General features: G+C 35.0%; 1 protein-coding gene across 1 annotated transcript in view; it reads right to left on the bottom strand.

Annotated features, from left to right (window-relative positions):
- Positions 1 to 15,884, bottom strand: part of HS3ST2 (heparan sulfate-glucosamine 3-sulfotransferase 2) — a 139,277-nt gene that overhangs the window by 92,633 nt on the left and 30,760 nt on the right. The gene's annotated exons all lie outside the window — the stretch shown is intronic.

A 15,884-nucleotide genomic window follows, 5' to 3' on the forward strand; every position in this document is an offset into this window, starting at 1 on the left:
CAACCATATAAGGCCCGTAGGCCAGATGTTCTCCATTCTTGGGCTATAAGAACCAGGATGATGGAAACCTCCAATAATTGCTGTTCTAAACAGTTGTTTCAGCAAAACTAAAACAAGCTGTTTCAGATCAAAACTCTGTGGTTTCTTAATTGATGTATCTGAACAGAATCATGTAAACCTCAGAATTCTTTGCCTTGAGTTTCTGGGATCCCTCACCCAATTTTCCTACATTCCTATTCCTAAATTTCTTATCTACCATTAATACTAGATGGGAAAACATACCCTGGATTTTCCTATCCTGAGACCCCTAAATAGTTGACTTGTCTGTTTGTGTCTGTTTCTAACAAAAAAGAAACTGAGTACCAGATCCAGTTTGTCAAATGGGAAGGGTCATAGCTGAGACTACTGAGAACTGGTCCCCAACTAAGCTAACTACGGTCTGTTTGATAGTAGTGCTGAGGATTTTCCTGCTTCTTCTATCAGAAAAGAAAGCAGCCTAAGTCTCAGAAGTTAGGAGTAGGCTGTGAATATTTGAATATGTGGTTTTCATGTTATATGAATGACTTTTCACTTTATGTAAAAACTACATATGCATCACCAACAATCTCCCATATCTCTAGGCCTCCTTTTGTTCTTCTCAGGGGTTCTGAGTGACTTATTAATTATAAATGGAAATGGAAGCACTGAAACAGAAGTTGATGTTGGTATAATCATGCCCTGTGTTTGCATTATCATGAGTAGATTATTAAAAATTGATAAAGCAGCCATAATTGGGCTCCAGCCTCCCAGAAGTCACAGAAGAAGCAGATGGAGCTTTGGGTCTAAATAGTAGATTATATTTTTTACTCTTTAATCTAAATCAGTTGAAAAAAATAATCGATTAGGAAAATGTCTTTCAGATTCAATTATTGATGTTTGGAATATTGTCAACAATACTGTCTTTAGATGAGCTTTCCCCAATGGAAAGCCAAAGACTTGGAGGATTCAATTAGGATTAAAGGAATCCAGTCATACTCAGATCTCTTGTGTCTGTTAAATTTTGCCAAATGCTTGGGATTGGGCCAAAAGGTAAGCATATCTTATTTTTCACAAACACTTCTTTCATTATGAACCATAAGATTCAAAAGAAATGGCATTAATCCATTTCCTCTCTCTTTTAAATCATTAAAATGGTCATGAAATTACTTTAATGGAAAAAATATCCTAGGGAAGGTCTCTTGGCAGAAAATTCTCAAAGGATCTTAAGAAGGAAGGAAATAAGAAAGGATGGAAGGAAGGAAAGAGAGGAAGGAAGGAAGGATGGAAGGAAGGAAAGAGAGGAAGGAAGGAAGGAAGAGGAAGATGAGAAATCTGTGCAAAATATATATGAGGATGGAGAGAAATGATAAGAAGAATGATTTTGCAAAATGTGAAGTTTACATTTATCATATGAGAATAATTATTTTACAACTCTATACCTCTGAAGAACTAAAAATGAACACACCACATAGAAGAAAATGGAAAGGCACAATGTGAGTATGTGTGGAGGCTATAACATAAAACCAATGAGAAATTCCAGAGAACATGGGGAAAGGATTTCATGAAATAACTTGTGACAAGAAAAGAAAAAGTGCTGGCCATGTGACAACAGCTATGATTGGTAGGTAGTTGACCCAACTATTCTACTGGTACCCTCATGATAATGATAAAAATGAGAAAGGTCTATAGCATACCCAATATGCTGTGTTGAGGTTTGAGAGGACGTGGATGAGAGTAGTAGAAAAAGTTCTGAGAATCAGAAAAAAACTCAGAGTGGAATAAAGGCTTCAGTGATTTCCTTAAAATGCAGATTCTGGGAGGAAACAAAAACTCAGAGAAAGGGGCTGCTGCCTCTGCTTCTTTGATATCTACATGTTGGTTTTGATCACCATCATTCTCTTGATATTCTATTCTCCCAATTCAAGCAAGAGTATCTGCCTAATCACTGTCCAAAAGTCTTTTCCCGTTCTTCATCCCTCCTCATGTCTCTGCTGTGTTCCATGTTGTTGACCACCAAAAGTCTACTAAAAATTCTTTTTTTGTCATTGCACTTTCTAATTCTATAATTTTCTGGGCAGCTAGGTGGCACGACCTGGAACCAGGAAGGTTCATACTGTGTAATCCTGGGCAAGTCACTTAACCTTAAAGATTAAACTATAAAATGAACCCAAGAAGAAAATGGAAAACTATTGTGCAACCTTCACATTTCTAGACTAACATTTTCAGCTGGATTGATTTCTTACTAACACTTGATATTCATCATATCCAAAATCAAACTCATTATCTTCCTGGAAACACACACACCTTCACAAGTCTCATGTATCTGTCAGTGAAATCCTCATTTTTTCAATGACCCATAATTTAAAGAAAAGAAAATGTTTAAACTGATATTTTTTGAAAATCTTCCTATTCAAATGCAGTTTTGTCATTTAGGCTATTTCTTCAAAATATCTCTTCTATCAATAGTAACTGAGATTACATATACACAAAACTTTAAGATTTAGAAAGCACTTTATGTAAATTTTCTCATATCTTTTCAACAAGTATTTGGGGTAGGAACCACAGATATTGTTTCAATTTTACAAATAACAAAACTGACATTCAAAAAAGTGAAGTTTATTTGAATATTATTCAAGTATATTATTATATACAGAGTCATATAAATAGCCTGTGTAATAGATGAGATTCACAACCAGCCAGATCTTATTGACATAAGGTTTGACACTTTCTTTACTGAACCATATTGCTTCTCAATTGTTGCAGCTATTCCTTTAATCTTTGGCCTAATCCCTTCACACAATCTAAAATGACCTTTACTTGAGATAATTTCAGGCTTTATCTTTTAGAGGGAAGGAAGACTAGTTTGGGTTTGACCTCTTTGTTCCCAGGGATAGAGTTTCATTGCCAAAAAGGATTGACACACCATCTCATCCCTTTCCCCCTGAGTTTTATCTTTCTTGTCATAGTACCCAAGAAGTTCTAGCATTGATAAGTACATAGTTTTATGCAAAAACTAACTATATGATCCAACATATCACCCCTAACTTCAAGTAAAGCTGTATTCATTCACTTTTCTGATGGCAGCAGGGGGAAATGTTTACCATCCTCAGTCCAAATTAATTCACACCCTTCAATGTTTCCTCAGGATTTGTTAATTTACATAATTAACAGTGAACAGTGGGGTAAAATCCAAAGATCACAAAATTATGACTAAAACTCTTATAAGCTAGATATTACAGGTTTTTTAGAGTAGCAGAGATACCCTCCCAGATTCTCCTATAATTTTACTTATGCAATTATACTCCATAGGTGCTGGATCCCTTGGGCCTCTTCCCTTCTAGTAAGATACCACACTCTTACTATTCCTGAGAAACTTCCATTTTTAACCTTTTTAGAGTTTTCTATTATGCTAAAAAATATGTTCCAAAAAGAACATAATTTTATTGATTAAGGGCCAATAGGTAAAGTTCATTTCATCCCACAGGAAGGGAACCATGGGTCATTCCTCCATAGTCACCAGCAAGAGCTTCAATGCCATTCTATATCTGAGGATGTGAAAGTTCTCTTTAAATACCTGAAAGGCTGTCATGTGAAAAAGGGATTAAACTTGTTTTGCATGATCTCATAAGATAGACAGAGACAGAGAAATTGTGAGGGGATACAGAGAAAATGAGATGGAGGGGAAGAGGAGGATAGGAGTATTTATGGGCCAGGATTTATGCTACTTCGTGCAAATTATGCCAACAAATGAATATACAAGCAAGAGATAAGGACATAGAACATATACTCATTCAGTGGGCAGAAAGTGGATGTTGATCCAGCATAGGAGACTGAAGAGTTATCAGAAAAGGACAAAAATGAGGAAAGAGCAGAATTACAGAAGCCAAGAAAATGTACAAAAAAGGTGATGTTCAAACAGTGTTAAATAGTGCAGGAAGGTCCAAAGTAGGAGAAGTATGCAAAAATCATCAGAAGTCAACCACAGAAAGGTCTTACATAATAAAGTATTAATAATGCAAAATATTCACATCTACTTTTATATGGTGGCAAGGAATTAGAAATTAAGGAGATATCCATCAATCAAGGAATGGCTGAAAATGTTGTAGTATTTGATTGTAATGGAATATTATTGTGTTATAAGAAATGATGAGCAGGATTATTCAGAAAAACCTGGACAACTTTACGTGAACTAATGAAAAGTGAAGTAAGCAGAACCAAGAGGATTGTACATAGTAAGGATAATATTTGTATGATGATCAACTGTGAGTAGCTTAGCTATTCTTAGCAATACAGTGATCAGTTCCACAGGACTTATGGTGAAAAATACTATCCACTTCAAGAGAAAGAACTGACGGAAACTGAATGCAGATCAAAGCATAATATTTTTACTCTATTTTAATGTTTTTTTTGTGTTTTTTTTTTACAGGCTGACTAATATTAACAATAACATAATATGGAATTATGTTTTGCACAATTCCACATGTATAATGTATATTAAATTGCTTTCTGTCTCAGAAAAAAGGGAGGGGAAGGAAAAAGATAGAGAATTTAGAATTCAAAAATTTAAAAAATGAATCTTAAAATTATTTTGCATAGGAAAAATAAAATATTATTCAAAAATTAAATCCAAAAAATCCCCATTAAATTGTTACATAAATATGAGTTGCTGTTATTATTTCTCTCATTGAAGAATTAATATATTGTGAGTGTGGAATATTGCATACTTTTTCAATTGCAGTGACTGTATTAAAGGGTTTCACTTATTTGTTGGTTTTTTCTTCCTAAGGGAAAGTGATATGAGAAGTATTAGGAAATTATTGTAATGTGTTATACATATATAATTTTTAATAAATTAAACAAAAAAGGTCAAAAGAATTATCAGTTAGGCAATTGTTGGAAGCCTTAAGGGAATTTGTTTCTGTCAATGCTAGACTTGAAAAGGTTGAGAAGTGAATTATAGTAGAAGACACGTAAACTACAAGTACAAACAATTCTTTCTAGGAATTTGCTATAAAAGAGAGAAGAGATCAAAGCTTGAAGGACTAGAAGAGGTAAGTGATGCATTTCTACAGATGAGAAAAACTTAAATATGTTTGTAGATAGCAAGGGGGAAAGTTCTTGAAGAAAAGATTGAAGATGACAAAGAGAGAGTCTGTGGGGTCTATACTTTCAAAGGAGAAAATGAGGAGGTCAAGAATACAAGGAAAGGGATTAGTCTTGGTAAGGAAAAGGACTACCTCTTTCTCAAAGATTATAACATTTGAGAATGGAAGATGATATAGAGGTGGTTTGACATGTGGAGTAGGGGAGAAAAAGGAATTCACTATGGATGTTTTTTTTTTTCTCAGTAAAATAATAGAGGAAATCATCCACCAAAAGAAAGAGGGAAGGTCTGACACAGGGAACAGAAGAAGAGAAAAAAAGTTTGAAATAGTATTGTGGGAAGTGTAATAAAGAGATAATCAGGTAAAGAAAAAGAGTTACTCCGCAGCAGGGAGGGCTCAATTGATATTAAATAAGACAAAATTGTCTAACTTATAAGATGGTTGTGAGGAAAGGCTTTTTCAAACTTTAAAATGCTATATAAATATGTTAGTATTGTAGTTATATTAACATATTGTTATTATAGTAGTAATATTTGCTGAAATTTATTTGGGGTTTGAAGGTTTACAAAACACCTTACATACAGTATGTCACTGAATACTTGCAACAGTGCCGCGAAATAGATTCTAGAGCTGTATCTCCATTTTATTAAAAAAAAAAAAAAAAAAAAAAAAAAAGGAAACAGATTCAGAGGTTAAAGGGATACTCCCAAAGTCACACAGCTAGTGAGAGTTAGAGGCAAGATCTGAATGCAGGTCCCCTCTGATTCCAAGTCCAATACAATTTTTACTAAATCACTATAATCCCATCATTGCTCTTTGGCAATGGACTTCTGCTCTGGGTCTCAAAACTTGAATTAGATAATGGTTCTAAGACCCACTCTCAGAGAAGTAAATGACTGTAATAATTGGTTAATTGAATTCACACTCCCACAGCCTTGTTCTAAGATGGGGGAGAATGAAGCATACCTGGAAGACACTTTATATGTGGACTTCCAAATTCTGAGTCCCATCTACTCCCCTCAAAAAACATAAATCCTCTAGTCCTGAGGATTGCTGAGATGTGGGACTATGTAAGCATGCCTTTTTATGTAGCATCTCTAGTAAATCTTTTGCTTTTTCCAGTGCACTGAATCAATCAACAAGCATTTTAGTGCTTACTATGCAGGCATTGTGCTAGAAATACAAATACAACTAATGAAACAACCACTACCATCCAGGAACATACATTCAATCTAGGTATTGATTCATACATACATACATCATGAATGAGATTTCATGATGAAGGTATGTACCCAGTTCCATAGTTAACACCTCATAAAATTTTTACATTTTTAGAGAACCATCAATCCTTATCCATTGGATAAGGATCCTTATCCTTATCCTTAATGCCTTAATCCAAAGTAATTTATTTCTAATGATGTGATATGGGGCTCTGGAAATGGCTAGTACCCAGGATAATTTGGAGGAAGGTCTTGTGAAGTCCTTTGAGCCACAACAGGCACATTAACTACCTACTTTGCTCTGGGAAGGACCAACCTTGACAACAGAAGTGAATCCTTTGGAGAAGCTTTATGAGTAAGACTTGGTTGCAAAGAGAAGTGATTTTGAGGAGTTTCTCTCCTGTGTATTTGATCACATCTATAGACAGATTAAACATGTTTCACTTTTTCCTGCCCTGCCCTGTCCTGGGCCCTGCCTGGCCATAGAAAACAAGTTTACTCTTCAGGCCAGTTTCCCATTTTCTGAATTATTCATTTCCTGATAATCTGCCCTCCAGCACCCTGCAGTCCTGATAATGCCTGCACATTAAAGAGACACATGCTCTGTGCCCTTTGATGTCAAATCTATAAAAAACAACACTCTCTGGAGAATGAACTTGAACCTGATATAGCAAGACTTGGTGCTGCATCTGCCAGGGCAGAGATTCCAATACAGATAATGATGGCATTATTATACCACATTTTCCTTGGCTCAACTAAGCTGCAAACTCTAATCTCTGGAGTTGGCAGCTCTGGTACTCCATGCAGGCTTTTCCATCTAAGTAGATGCATAATCCTTGCTTAACATACCTTCTCTCTCTCACTCCCACTAAAATATCATATCCAGGTACCCTCATCTGCCTAGGGACATGAACACAAATATGTCCACAGGGGCTAAGGTGACCTGATTGCCCAACCACCTGATTGAGTAAATGAAAAATATTGATTAAGCCTTGCAATTTGCCAGGCAGCATGCTAGAAACAAACAAAACCTGGGGATAAAAGTACAAACAAAACAGTTTTTGCATTCAAGGAGCTAGTATTCCAATAGGGAATACCACATGTAAAAGGGAGCAAGAAAAAGGACGAGGTACAAACATAGCACCATAGTTTGGAAATGGCTAGGAAAGAGAGAGCCTGGAAACCTGGTATGGGGCAAAATAAGATGAACCTCACCTATCAGAACCCAGGGGCTAGGCCATGTTCCAAGAAGAAGATATAGTTTGGAAATTGTTATTTGATTCTGTCCATGAGTTCCCCATGCTAAGAACAAGCCTGATGAGGAGTGTATCCACCTGACCAGAAAAAGAAGTTGTGTATCCTTGAAAGAAAAACAAAATGAGGTGTGCAATTTTCAAAGTAATCTCCTATCCCCTACTGCACCCCTTCACCCCTGCCCCAAGGTAGCCTCATTAATATTGAAACGGAAATGAAAGACTGGGTCAAAAACATTTGGCATGATACATAACTTTAACTAGAAAATAAGTAGAAAAGGCACCCAGGATAAGAGGATCTTCTTAAGTCTGGTCCCAAGGTAGTAGTCTGAACATTGGTAGCAATATTGTAATGATGGTCAACTGCAAAAGACTTGGCTCCTCTGATTGATACAATAATCCAAGATAATTCCAAAGGACTCATGTTGAAAAAAATGCTTTCCATTTTCAGAGGGAGCACTGATGAATTCTGAGTGCAAATCTAAGTATAATGTTCTCACTTTGGAGGGCTTTTTTGATACGGCTAATATGGACATATGTTTTACATGATTTCACATATAAAACTCATAGCACATTGCTTGCCTTCTCAGTGAATAGAGGAAGGGCAGGAAGTAGGAAGAGAATCTAGAACTCAAAATTTAAAAATAAAAGGATGTCTTATATTTTGTTTATTTATATATGGAAATGTATGGATGTTTTTATTTTAAATAAATAACAAAAGAAATTTTTAAAAGAAAGATAAAAAAAATAGCTGCTGGATCTTGCATCCACTTCCATTGCCAATAGGATGAGTCAAAGAATTGGTTGCAGTTATATTCTAGAGAATACAACTTCAATTCTTGACCTCCTTACCAACCTACCTGAAAAACTTAAGTCTCTTAGGAGGCCCCAGAGATTCCTTTCCTGCTCTATAGACTCTGCACTAAAGACAGGGAATAAACTACTGCTTAGGTAATACAAGTGCCCTAGAGAAAGTCAGAATTCAGTCTTGGTGGATCTCTCTAACTAGATTTCATTATCTGAGCCCATATCTTTCTTTAGTATAAGTTTCTTACCAACTTCCATGTCCTAATTTTCCTCAACTAAAATTCTTCTTTCCCTTAATTTTCTCCTGTTCTTCTAGACTTAAGATATTATTCCCACTCCCAATCTTTCCATCCTCTACTCAAATCACAAAGCACCAGGCTTTTTGCCTTCACTGATCATCCCTTTACATTTCCTGAGGTTGAGAATTACCTTCTATCTAATCTTAAAGGCCATGCCCAAGTCAAGATATTATCCCATAATGTCATTGATCCCTTTTGAAAATGAAAGATGATCTAAGGGAGGAGGTAGAGGGGAAGGAAGAGAAAAATCTGAAACACAAGGTTATATATGCAAAGGTCAATGTTGTCAAAATATCCATGCATATGTTTTGAAAATAAAAAAGCTTAAAAAAAAAAGAAAATGAAGCATGAACAACATTAACCTCATTATCTGTCATCTGCCTTCTCAGCAAAAATCTCCAAATTTCACCAAAGGGCAGCTAAGCACTTCAGTAGATAGAACATCCACCCTGAAGACAAAAGATCTGAGTTCAAATACAACCTCAGAGATTTACTAGCTATGTGATCATGGGCAAGTCACAACCCCCAATTCCCTTAAGAACACCATCAACAAAAGAATGTATTTCCTAGATCCACTATGGATTAATTTTAAGTGTAGTTTGTATGTGTCATATTTCCTCACCTCAACCCACATCCCACTGCACTACAAAAATCCATGAGAGCAGGGATCATGTCTTACTTAAACTTTCTGTTCTATCCATTGCTCATCAGTTCCTTTTTCATGATGTTCTCATGAGAAAACAGATAGATAGAAAAACAAAGACCTGAGAGAGATTTCACTGCTGATATTAACTGAAGGTAGGGGTTTTAGGAAAGGAGGGAGGATACAGGAAATGAATACTTGCTATCAGAAGAAGGGAATTAATTAGCTTTCTGGGTCAGCATTTGAGTTATAGGAATGGTGGGCTCTTGACTAGAGACGTGTCAGGAATATTTTACTTTGAGATTTAAAAACCTGATCTAAAAAGCTTCAAACAGCAAATGTATAAGAAAGGTAAAAATGACCCACATATGACTGCTAAACCTAATATCACTGAAATAAATCAGTAGGAAAATGGATAATAAATCAAATAATAAATCTCAAGGCAATGAGTTAAATTCACATCAGAAACAATGTGTGTGTGTGTGTATGTAAGTATGTGTATGTGTATTATCCACAATTTGAATGTATCAATGTACAGTTGTTATTCCTTATTAAAAAAGAACTGAATGGATACAAAGGAATAGTGGAATAACTTTGGAAAAAATAAAAGACATATTCCTTTCATAAAAATCTGTTAACTGGAGAGAAGCATTAGAAGAGTATGGTAAATCAATGAAAAAAGAAAGAAGAGAGTGAAAGTATATTCCATATTCTCTATGCCAGAAGGAGGAAAAGGACGAGTTCTATAAGCAGATCACAAAGCTGGTGCAAGGGAACTATATATATCAATGATGGGGTAGAGAGAAAGGAAACTTCAATTAGCTATATATTGACTAGATTTCTTTATCAAAATCACAGGAACTGAGGAGTGATTAGCTTGTTTTTTAAAGATAAAGGAGGAAAGGGGATGCTCATTTTGGATATAATTAGGACCAATAAAGATTAGTCAGAAGCTGTAATAGAAGAGACTGGGACATTAGGAAAATGTAACTGTTTCATTCAAGACTTTTAAGAGAACAGATATCAAAGAAGTCAAAGAAAGGATAAGTGGGATCCCACAGGCTAAGATTGTCCAGAAGAAATCAACTCAAAAAGAATGAGAAATACAGTAAAATAAATTTCTGATGACATAAGCACAAATGATTCCAATCAGGAAGAAAAAGGGTATCCTAAAGAGGATGATTTGGCATCAAAGGTGTAATTCACTGACCAACTGAGATTTTAAAAAGAAAAATATAGAAAAGATGAAAGTCAGGGAAAAAAAACAAAAAAAAAAAAAATAGAAAAGTGACATAGAGATAATGTCAGGAATAGTAAAGCTTAGAATGAGATAAATCTTGCCATGAATGTTAACTGCAACAAAAAAGGGCTTTTTTTCAAAGCAAGGGAAAGATCAAACAGGATCATTGCTAAGAATATGTGAGATGGAATGACATAGAGAAGGTAGAACTATTTAACTCCTCTCTTGCTTCTCTACCAAAGGAGATTATCCTCATGAGTGTGTGTATTGAACAAATTCAATTAATAGGAAACTTTAATACAAATAAAAGAAGAGGCATAAGAGAATATTTGACTGCCATCAGTGAGGCATCAGTCCTGGATGAACTAATCTAGAATATTATAGGCTGGGGCAGGATCTGTGGATGGGAGCAGGGGTCCTCAAACTACAGCCCGCAGGCCAGATGCAGCAGCTGAGGACATTTATCCCCCTCACCCAGGGCTATGAAGTTTCTTTATTTAAAAGCCCACAAAACAAAGTTTTTGTTTTTACTATGGTCCGACCCTCCAACAGTCTGAGGGACAGTGAACTGGCCCCCTATTTAAAAAGTTTGAGGACCCCTGGATTAGAGGGTCAATAGTTTTGGGTTTTTCTTTTTTTTGTTTTTTAATTGTTTTTTTGTTAATCACATAGAAGGGTAGCAGGGTTAAAATCATGGGAGGTGCAGCAGGGAAAATCAAGTCAAGATGAATTTATTCAGTACTTACTATATTCTAGACAATGTATTAAGTGCTAGCAAAACAAATACAAACAAAATGAAAGGCCATTTGTTCTCAAAGAGTTTACAATCTAATGTAGGAAGACATCATATAAAATGAGGCTGAAAATTTGAGGGATAAAAATGTCTGTAGAGTCAGAAAAAAAGTCTAGAGAAGAATAAAGAAGTGTGAGCACTTTAAAAAAAATGGAAGCTTCAAATAAAATATCAAAACAGGAAACATCCCAATAAAAAATAAGAAGTGAATTCTCCAAATTATAGGTTAGTAAACTTAACTCTGATTCCTGGCAAAATTCTGGAACTCACTATTAAGGAAATAGTTTGTGAGCACTTAGAAAGGGATGTGGCGTTCACTTTGGGAAAGCATGGGTTCATTAAGAACAAATCAAGTCAGACTAACCTAATTTTCTTTTTCAATACACTTACTAGGCTGACTGATCAGAGGAATATAATAGATGTGGTATACCTGAATTTTAGCAAAGCATTCTACAAAGTCTCTTAATGCGATTCCTATGAATAAGGTGGAGAAGTACAGACTGAAAAACAGGACATGGAGATGAATGTTTTGAGTCTAGTGAATCATCTGACCACGAAAGTGATAATTAATGGATTAACAGAGAAATCTCTTTTAGGAAATACCTCAAGCATCTATGGCATTGTTCTATTCCATATTTTTTATCACTTATTTGGATTGATGCACAGAAAACATGCTCAGCAAATCTCACAAAGCTGAGAGATATGGGAAAATACAATTTGAATATAGAAACAACAGGCTAAAATATGGGGCAATAGTATCAGGAAGACTAAAACCTAGAATAAGGTAAAGGTGACTATAAATATTAATACAATAAAAAAGGGCTTTTTTAAAGAGACAAATGGTAAATCAAAAAGGACCATTGCTTAGATGTAATATAATGTTCAGTCATTTCAGTTATGTCCAAAGCTTCGTTGATGCCATTTCGTGTTTTATTGGCAAAAATACTCAAATGATTTGCCTTTTTTTTACAAATGAGGAACTGAGGCAAACAGGGCTAAATGACTTGCCTAGGAACACATAGCTATTAAATGTCTGAGGCCACATGTGAACTCAGGAAGATGAATCTTCTTAAGTGCCCAGCACTCTATCACTGTGTCACCTAGTTAACCCACAATGTAATAAAGCAAAATCTAATATTAATAAGTATAAAGTTTTTACTTAGGTTCAAAAAATTGACTCTACAAGTACAGAATAGGAAAAATAGATAGGCTATAGTTCATGAATAAAAAATCTGAAGTTTAGAATGAATTTCAAGTTCAATCAGTGCCTGAGAGGCAAAAATAAAAAAGACTGTACAAATATGAGGTGAGGGAGAACACTAGTGGGATTAGTCATAAGATTCATGAGAGACAACAGCATTCTGCAGAAAAGAGACTGAGAGACAGACAGATAGATATAATCATAAGCAATGGATGAACAAATAAAGGGAAGTAGCAATTATATTCTCTGTATTGGTTAGACCACATTTGAAGTAGTCCTTCTAGTTCTGGGAGCCAAAATTTAAGAACTACCAAGAATTCAAAAAAGCATATTCAGGAAAGTGTAAAGATTAAAAATCATGTCCTATAAGAAACTGAGGAACTGAAGTATTTAACCTTAAATATCATTATGCCCATTATTGACACTAGGCTATAAGTAAGTGATTTAAACTCTCTGGGCCTCAGTTTCCTCATCACACTGTATTTTATATTGCACTTAATTGTTATAATATACATATGTGTATACATAAACACACAAATTCACAATCATACTTAACTTTTGTGCTGGGACTATGCAAATTTAATCTGTACCCAAGACCCAACATAATATGAATAGGTATTTGAGAAATGCTTCTTGAATTAAAATGAATAAAATTGAAACCAGTGCTGCATTTGACTCAGGAATTCCAGGTATTTTAATCTTCTCAGCCATACCTATTTATATATGCACTGGCCTCTGTCTATGGTCCTGATTTTACCTAATCTCATTCCATTCACCATTACTAATAGGTAGTACACAGGGGCAGTATTAAAGTGACTCAGAGAATATCCAGTCCCAAGAACATAGACATATAAGAATTCCTCTTGCAGATATTGGAGGTCCTTTCATGTTTAGATCAAAGCCTTCAGCAAATCTGAGAAATGGAACCATCTCTGCTTAGTTTTTAGATTTTTTCAGAGGTACTTTTTCTGTTTCTTTGAGAAATCTGAATCCAGTTGAGATGAGCTAAAGATAAAAACTACAGAGAAGAAAAATAGAAGCCTCATTCATATAAAAAGATATCTCGTATTCTCCCTTTTATCCAACCCAATATGTAAAAAAAAAAAATTCAGTATTGCCAAAAGAGATAAACCAGGAGGAGGCAGAGAGTGAATTAGTAACATTAAAGGAGAATTCACTAGAAGATTGCTTTAAAAAATTCTATTGATAGACTTTGTTTTTAAATAAGCCATTTATGGATGTAACACACATATATCAATGAGCCTTCTCTCATAACAAAATGAATAGTTGGCAAAACCAATCAACTCAGTAACTACATGTGGTGATGCATTCAGCATTTGACATCCATTGTCCCCCAACTCCCCAGTGGAAAGAAAATAGTATATTTCTTCATCTTTTCTCTAGGCCTAAGATTTGTTATTATAATTGCATAATGTTTGGCTTTATTTTATTCTTCTTTTTTGTTTATAATTATCATAGCCATGATATATATAGTTTCCTTGGTTTTGCTTACTTCATACAAATCTTTCTAATATTCTAAATTCCTCATATTCATTGTTTCTTATGCTACAATATTCCATTGTACTCATAAGCATAATGTGTTCAGACATTCCTCAAAAAATGGCCACTAACTTTATTCTCACTACTTTGCTACCACAGAAGTACTAATAGTTATATTTTGGCATATATTTTTCCTTTTGCCTTTGAATATTGGAGGTTATATACCTAATAGCAAGTTCCTTTAATCAAAGCATATGAATAGTATTACTTGAAATGCCAAGTTCTCCTAATATGTATAAGATAGAATTTCATACATGAACTTTGATTGATAAACTTTTCAGGAACATAAGTTCTTCATAAATCAGGAATAGCAATGAAAACAATATAGCTTGATCACATTGCATACACATGCTCCCTTACTGGTAAAAAATACTTTCCCCACCTCACCCCATGCCTTTTACTTTCTCTTCCTCAAGTTTATATTGACAAAAATCAGTAACAAGAGTTCACATTAACATGGTACTTTAAGGTTTGCAAAGCACTTTCCCATTATTATTAGCATTATTATCCTAATATTATAGTTTGAGGTTCTTTCCAAAATTAAGTGAATTTCCCATGACCCCACAGCTATTAAGTGTCTGAGATAGGATTCAAATACTTGTCTTCTGTCTCCAAGTCCAATACTCTAGGCATTGTCATAATGTTAGTTTTCATTAAGCACCTCCTATGTGCTAAGTTGCTGCAATAAAGAGACAGTCTGATCAAGTACTGCGTCCATGCAGTACAGATCATCAAGGGGAAATCAATCAATAAAAAAATATTTATTAAGCATCTGTTATGAGCCAGGCATTGGATAAATCCATGGGGAAGTAAAGAAAATTGAATCAATCCTTGCCCTCAAGAAGCTTATATTCAAGTGTGTAACACATTCACAGATTAGTAAATGGCAGATATCAATAAAACAAGGATAATACTGAAAAGTAGGGAAGTCAGGAAAGTATTGTTGAAGGAGATAGGCCTTGAGAAGAGAAGAGGAGAGAGAAGATTCCAGACTAGAGCTGGAAAGAAGAAAGTGAAAGGGAGATACAGACTATACAAAGGCACAGGAAGATGCAATGTTGCATATATGAGGTAAACAGGACCATGTGATTGAGTGGCCATCTCCTAAAGATGAGGATGATAAACCAGGAAAGAAAGGAGACAAATTGTGAAGCACTTTAATGACAGACACTGTAAAAAAAAATAAATGGGGGGGGGGGGAATATTTACAGAAATAAAAGCAAAATGTCTTAGAAAGCATAGAAAGTTCAATAAGATATGATCCAATTTGAAGTAAGCAGATCCACAGAAACAATATGTGCAATAATTACAGCAATGCAATTTGAAGTAATAACAACAATTTTAAAAAAGAGACTAAATGTCATCTGGCCTCAAAGAAGAGAGGAGAAAACATACCTCCCTCAAAGAGGTGGGGAGCTATGATTGTGGAACATTGCGGATAAATTTGGAATTGGTTGATGAAATGACTAATTTTGGTGAACTGCATTTTTTTCTTTCCTTTTTTATTCTTCGTTACAAGGGAGGACTGTCTGGGAAATGGTGAGTTAAAAGACAGATATTTTAATGTCAGTAAAGGTATTTCTATATTACTTTAAAGGTAATGAGCAATTATTGAAGCTTCTTGAGCAGAGAGTGACATGGTCAAATGTGCACTATAGGAGTACAAATCTGTCATTTCTGTGGAATGTGGAATGGAGAGGAGAGATATTGATGCAGAGATAGTCCAAGTGATATGTAATGAGAAG

This window comes from Sarcophilus harrisii, chromosome 1 (genome assembly GCF_902635505.1).
Source record: "Sarcophilus harrisii chromosome 1, mSarHar1.11, whole genome shotgun sequence".
In the NCBI taxonomy this organism is placed as follows: Eukaryota; Metazoa; Chordata; class Mammalia; order Dasyuromorphia; family Dasyuridae; genus Sarcophilus; species Sarcophilus harrisii.